The sequence below is a fragment of the Arachis duranensis genome, chromosome 6 (genome assembly GCF_000817695.3).
Source record: "Arachis duranensis cultivar V14167 chromosome 6, aradu.V14167.gnm2.J7QH, whole genome shotgun sequence".
NCBI classification, from domain to species: Eukaryota; Viridiplantae; Streptophyta; class Magnoliopsida; order Fabales; family Fabaceae; genus Arachis; species Arachis duranensis.
Genome location: NC_029777.3, coordinates 12,141,765 through 12,149,422, shown reverse-complemented (window position 1 = coordinate 12,149,422; position 7,658 = coordinate 12,141,765).

Genomic DNA, 7,658 nt, shown 5'->3' with positions numbered 1-7,658 from the left:
AACTTTGTAAACTTTATCACCAATCATTCTTTCACCAAAAAAACATTGAATGGGAAAGTGTCCATTTCTGTTGCATAGTCTACAAAACCTTGGAGTTGCTGATTTGTTAAAGTAAGTGGGATCTTGAAACCTTGTGTCATTAGAAGAAGAAGCTCTATTTTTAAAGGAAGGTTTCTCGTCAGATTTATAAAACCCCAAACCAGCTTTATCAGAGAGTGGTTTTTGACTAGCCAATATTTGATTTAAATTTTCAGAACTTTGAGTGAACTTGGCTAAGTCATTTTCAAGGCTTCTAATCTTTTTCAGCAACTCTTCATTTTCCTTGAAACAGTTTACATATGAAACTACCGAATGATCACTTTCACAACTTCTAAGTTGAGCTTTCAACTGCTTATTTTCTTTCACAAGATCACAAGCAGTTTCGGCCTCCCTTAGCTTTTCTTTGAGAAAACTATTTTCTGCTTTAAGAATGATAATTTGTTGTTCAAGATCTTGATTATCAAGCAGAAAACATCTTATTTTTTCAGAAAGGTGGTCTATCATAAGATGAAGATCTTCAGTGTTAGGTTTATGAAAGACTACTTGATCTATGTGATCTGCCATGAGACATGGTTGTGACTTGGTCTCGGGTTCCTCATCATCATCATCTGAGTCATTTTCCAAATCTTCCCATGAAGCCATCAGTCCCTTCTTCTTTCCTCTTTTTGGCTTCTCCTCCTTCTTTAACTTAGGACAATCAGATTTGAAGTGCCACATTTCCTTGCAGTTGTAACAAGTTACTTTGCTAAGGTCTTTCTTCATTTTCCTTGAGCTGCTGCCCTTGCCTTTGAATTTCACCATTTTCCTGAATTTTTTAGCAAACAACACAAATTCATTTTCAGAGGAGTTATCACAGGATTCATCATCCAGGGGATTAATTACAGAAGAAAAAGTAATTCCTTTCTTTTTTGACTCTTTTTTCAAATAAGTATTTTCAAAAGCAAGAAGGTTTCCTCTTAAATCATCACATGTCATGGAATCAAGGCTACTGCTCTCAGAAATAATTAAAGCTTTTGTTTCCCCTTTTTAGTGAGACATCTCAACACTCTTCTCACAAGCACAGAATCAGAATATGTTATTCCTATAGCATCCAAGCCAAAAATGATGGTGTTGAACCGTTCGAACAGTTCATCAATAGATTCTCCTTCCTTCATTGCAAACATTTCATACTCTCTGTTTAACATGTCTATCCGAGTCTTCTTCATAATGGTGGTTCCTTCATGAGTGATTTGCAATTTGCCCCAGATTTCCTTTGCCGTTGTGCATCGTGATACCCGTCGGTATTCCTCAAAGCTGATACCACAGTTGAGTAGATTTACGGCCTTGGTATTTAGCTCCACCTTCTTTCTATCTTTCTCGGTCCAGCTTGCTTCTGGTTTAAGAGTGACTACTCCTTCAGCACTTGTGTTAGTTGAAAACTGAAGACCCTCTAGGATGATCTTCTAAAGCCTGTAGTCTACTGCTTGCACAAAGATTTTCATTCTCTCCTTCCAATAGGTATAATTTTTCCCATTGAAAAGAGGCGGTCTGTTGCTTGACTGTCCTTCTGTAAGGTTGTAGGACACCAGATTTGAGCCACTGCTTTCTGCCATATGGATCTTTTCTCTAAGCTGCAAAGCTTGATCTCTTTGAGACCAAGCTCTGATACCAATTGATGGTTTTCAGTGGCTAAGAGAAGGGGAGGGATTGAATCCTAGCCCCCTTTTTGCTTGATTACACTTGCTGGTCTTTGAGGAGACTTTTTTATTTTTTGTCTCGTCCCTAGCCACGAGCCTTTTATTTTTGTCTCGTCACTTGGTATGAGATATTTTTTCTGTTTTAGCTCCTGTACAGTAGAAACAGAAATGAAGTAGAAGAGAGAGAAAATTACACCCAGATATATCCTGGTTCAGCTGCTAAGTGTAGTGCAGCCTACATCCAGTCTCCATCACAAAAATGATGGAATTTCACTATAATCTTCTTGATTACAGACTGTAAAGTGCTAACTCAACTTACAAGGGAATTCCCACAGAATCATGAAACACAACACAAATGTACAAAGGAACTCTAAAGACATCTATGGATTTTTCTTTTAATTTTGCACTCTCTGCCTTTTTCTGCTCTGTGGCTTTTTTATACAAACCTCATTGTTTGCCTTTTTTCATGAGACTCAAGACATGACAAAATTAAACAGAAAAATTATAAAACAGAATACATTGAAGGAGAAGAAAATCTGTAAGCTTAGGTAGCTATGAGAATCCTATGCCTTGCACTCTCACTGCTTACTTCTAACTCCTTGAATCAAACCGTGGCTGTTCACCCTTTTTATAGAAGAGGGAAGCCTCCACAGTTGAAACCAAAACCCAAGCTTAACTTCTTTTCCTTCACACATAACCGGTTCGGCCAGAGAGAGAGAAGAGGTAGCTCATGCAAAACCCAACATGCAAATACCTCTAATTCTCCATTGGTCATCAGTCTTCATCAATCCGAGCTCTCCATCCTTGGCTTGCTCTCCAAGATGGATTTCTGGCCCTTGATGCTTCATTATGATGATGGCTTCATCTGCTCCAATATCTGCCTCTTCCATCACGTAGCCACCCTAGCTACCTTCTGTGGTGGTTGGGCAGAATTAGAGACAAGCCATCCCACCAAGAATCTTAATCTTGCTGGCCGAAATCTTTTCTTCCATTTCTGGTATGGTGGAGCCAAGATCTCTTCACAATATCTTACCACAAGTGAATGAGAATCTTAGCCACTACATTTTTTATGTTTTCTTGCCATCATCACGATGGTCTTGTAGCTTGCCTTCCCTTCTTTTTGATAGCTCAAAGTCTCCATGGTTTGCTGTGTAATGACCAAAGAAGAGAAGGAAAGTGATAAGAAAGAAGAGAAAAATTTGAACATCATTGAATTAGAAAAGAGAATGAAATTAATTGAAATGATTCTTCCCTTGTTGAGTAGCGTGTAGCATTAGATGCTGCAATCAAATCAGATGTCCCTTTTCTTTTTCTCTCTCATTGTTCCCATGCAATAAATGATAATTGAAAGAATTTTGGAATCCATCACATGGTAATAAGCTGAGATCCGTTGGAAGGCATAAGGCAAATAGCAATATTTGCTTTCCTGATGAATTATTTTTGGATCATGTATTGGGGCATATAGCAAACATGATTATCTTGGGCTTGTAACAATAATGGATCAATTTGGCCCAAGATAACAACTTGTTTCAGCCAAATCAATTTGGACATTTTGTTTTAAAGCTGAGCAACAAATAACACATTTGGGCTTGCCAATTTTCTTTCATTCTGGCCCGAATCAATTCAGCCATAGTGAGTGATAAAACTTAATATCACTGCTGTATATGTTTTATTAAGTTGGGCTAGCAAATATTTTTCGGCCCAAGCAGAACCTGCATTGCAAAAATTAATTTAATCAGCCTATATGAATTAATATTTTTGCAATTAATCACATTAATAATGTTTAGTCATTACAAATATTAATTTAGATTTTTCCAAACTCATCAATCTCCCCCTTGATGACAAACATTATTAAAATTGAAATAGAAAGAAATTTAAGATTGAGTAAAGAATACTCCCTTTGAATTTTTGAATTTCTCCCCCTTTCTAATTGTCACATGGCTCCCCCTTAATATATGCCATTTTTACCAAGGGAAGCACTAACCTGTAACATTTTAATCAAGCTTCAAGTAACAATGTTATTTAGCATATTCATTACATGATGCTAAATGCTTGATTTATGAGCAGATTTGAATGATATACAAAACTTATTTGTTATCACAAATTTTGATTTTCTGCTCAATTTGTGATCAACCAAAAACTTTTTTTTTGAAAATAAATTGCTATTTACAATATTTTCTATTTAAATCAGAGCAACATACTTATGGTAAGAAAATATTTTTAATCATAGTATGACCACAGCAATTTTCAACATTTATTTTCATACCCAATGCTTTAAAGAAACTGCCAAAAATAAAGTTTTCATCAAACATTTTTTCCAAGATGAATTAGAATATTCCTATTCCACTAGAAGCAAGCATATTTATCAAGATAAAACTATCACAAGAATACATGTTAATAACCAATTAACAACCAGGCAGTTATATTGTCAAAACAAATGCATCACATTATAATCAACCAAGCATTATTAGTATGCATTATCAAGCATCAAGTGTATCATTCTAACAAGGATGATCATGAACTCTCAAAAGAGAATTTCATCCCCTATTTTCCAGTTTCAATTTTCAAATTTTCATCTCCTGTTTTTCAGTTTCAATTTTCAGCACTTTCTCCCCCTTTTGTCATCAAAGGGGCACTTGCAAAAAATTTTGACATAGCAAACAAGATATGCAAAATATAACTAAGCAAAACAGAGTATCACAGAGTATCACAAAGTATTCAAGCCAACAAAACAGAAAATCAGATTGAGCCTACTTAAGCCAATATCCTAAACTAAACAGAGAATTAATCATCAGATAAAGGCAGATCAGATTCGTTAGCCCCGTCATCACTTGCATCTCCCAGTTCCTTCTCCAAATTTTCTAACATCAAACTGACCCTGTCCTTGCATCTCATCCAAGCTCTTTCACTTTCATATGCCAATTTGCATGCCGCCTTGTGAGATTGGAACATAAATTCTGCCATGGTTGAAAATTCGGTAAGAATTTCTCTGAAAGAACATACCATAGGGCAGATTTGCCTTTTTGGTGCTCTTTACCGAGTCCCACATATGGCGGATCATAAGATAACCAAAAGAGATAGGAGTAGAGGTAACAAGTGCAAAAAGGATGAGAGAGTCAGAATATGTTACTCTATTGTAAGAGCCGCTTTGAGGAGTCAAGATGTGGGTGATGATCTTGTGTAGAAGAGAATTGATGGGACCGAGGGCTTTATGGGTAGGGGTAGTGCCATCGAAACCAGAGACATTTTCATAGATGTGTTGAAGAACAATCCTATAGGTAACGCCGACTTGAGAATCCCATTTTTCGGCCATGTATGCTTTCGGCCCTTCATCTTTGTAGCCCAAGGCCGTCCCAATGGTTCCAGTATCAAGAGTGATGTGAACCCTTTTCACATATGAGTGGATGATGCCATCAATGAGTCTCATGTTGGCATAGAATTCTCGGACTAAGCCAGGATAAACTGGTTTCTGAATGTGAAGTAATGGAGTCCATTGAAGCAGTTCAAACAAAGGAGATACATTTATTCCTTTGTTGGAGAGAGTGTCAAGGTTGACAAGATAGGTTAGACAGAGATGACGCCTTTCCAGAACATCTTTGTGGAATTCATATGAGGCGCAGGAGTTGAATCTGGCAGGGTCATAGTGGGAGTGTGTTTTGCTGAACTTGTTCTTGAGGGATTCCAAGTTTGCGGGTTCGGTGGTGTTGTGCAGCACAAATCCGTCTGTCTTCTGAGTAATCTTTCCTGGAGTGGCCTTCTTGGGTGATGAATGTAGTGGTGATGGAATGGAGGATGTTTGTGATTCCTCTTCTTCCACAGGATCCTTTCCCTTCTTCCTCCTTGAAGAGGTTTTCTTAGCTATGACTTTTCTTCTCATGGTGTCTGTTTGTTTGGAGGGAGGTGGGGGAGAAGATGACGTTATGGAATGAATGTGTATATGTGTATGAGATTGGGGTGTGGACGGTTTTTGAGAAAGGAGAATCCGCTCGCTTTTCCTAAGAGCAGTTTTCTTTTTCATGGTAGTGAAAATGAAGAAGTGGAATATGAGGAGGTTGAGTAGGAATCGAATGGAGTGAGGGAGGAGGGAAGATAGAGAAGCATTAAATATGGATTGGAGAGAGAATTAGAGGGAATTAAATGATCATCAAACGGTGGTTAATACCCAAGAAGTTTCCCTTTTATTTGAAATAAACTGAAAAGTTGTTTCCTTGAAGCAAGGGATTAGTTGAAGGAAAGATTTGATTTGACATCTTGCTTCTTCCAACAAGATTTGATGAGACAACAAGAAGATTTTTTGGTTTTTCAAAAAGTGAGGAACTAACATAACGGTCAGAGTGGAGTCAAAGAAATTTAGTGGGGCCCATGAGAATTGATTTTTTTTGGCGCTGTCTCCCACTTGATCACAGCCCTTCCAACACGCTTTTATTTTTATCTCGTCCATTCCTACGAGACAAAACTGAACAGAATCAATATTTCAAAATTATCAACAAGATCAATCATTCCCAAGCTTTTTCTTAATGAACAGAATCTGTCTTCACAGAGGGGTTTTGTAAAAATATCAGCAAGTTGGTCTTCCGATTTTACATATTGAATATCAATAGTACCCTTTTGCACATGTTCTCTAATGAAATGATATTTAATTTCAATGTTCTTGGTTCTTGAGTGCAAAACAGGATTTTTTGAAATATTTATAGCACTCATGTTATCACAAAATAAGGGTATACTATTGATCTTTAATTTGTAATCTTCCAACTGCGTTTTTAACCAAATTAATTGTGAACAACATGCAGATGCTGAAATATATTCAGCTTTAGCTGTGGATAGAGCTACGGTTGCTTGTTTTTTGCTTGACCACATGTTAAGTGAGCTTCCAAGGAAGCAACACATTCCGGATGTGCTCCTTCTATCCACCCTATCTCCCGCATAATCTGCATCACTAAACCCTACTACACAAAAATCATCAGATTTAGGATACCATAAGCCATAATCATTAATTCCCTTAATGTATCTAATGATGCGTTTAACGGATGTAATATGAGATTCTTTTGGGTAAGATTGAAATCTTGAACATACACCCACACTTTGAACAATATCTGGTCTAGAGGAGGTAAGATACATTAGTGAACCAATCATTCCTCTATACCGTGTTTCATCCACATCTTTGCCATCATCATCCTTTTCAAGTTTAGTGTTTGGATGCATTGGTGTTCCCATTGGTTTAGAGTTTTCTAGGCCAAACTTTTTGATAAGTTCTTTTGCATACTTTCCTTGGTGAATAAAGGTACCACTAGGAGTTTGTTTAATTTGGAGGCCAAGAAAGAAAGTAAGCTCTCCCATTAAACTCATCTCAAACTCACTAGTCATGAGTTTTCCAAACTTTTCACACAAGGACTCATTGGCCGATCTAAACACAATGTCATCCACATAAACTTGAACTAGGAGAATATCATCATTAGATGCTTTAATAAATAAAGTAGTGTCCGTAGTACCCCTTTAAAATTGATTTTCCAACAAGAAGGCACTAAGTCTTTCATACCAAGCTCTTGGAGCTTGTCTAAGACCATAAAGAGCCTTAGAGAGTTTGAAAACATGATTTGGGAAATTCTTATGTTCAAAGCCGGGGGGTTGTGCCACAAACACTTCTCTATCAATAAAGCCATTGAGAAAAGTACATTTAACATCCATTTGAAACATTTTGAAACCCTTATGGGCAGCATAGGAAAGAAGCAATCTAATTGCTTCCATTCTAGCTACCGGAGCAAAAGATTCATCAAAATCTATACCCTCTTCTTGATCGTAACCTTAGGCCACTAATCTAGCTTTGTTACGAACAACTTGTCCATCCTCACCAAGTTTATTTTTGAACACCCACCTAGTACCCGTAACTTTCTTACCATTCGGATGAGGTACTAGTGTCCAAACCTCATTCTTGTCAAATTGAGC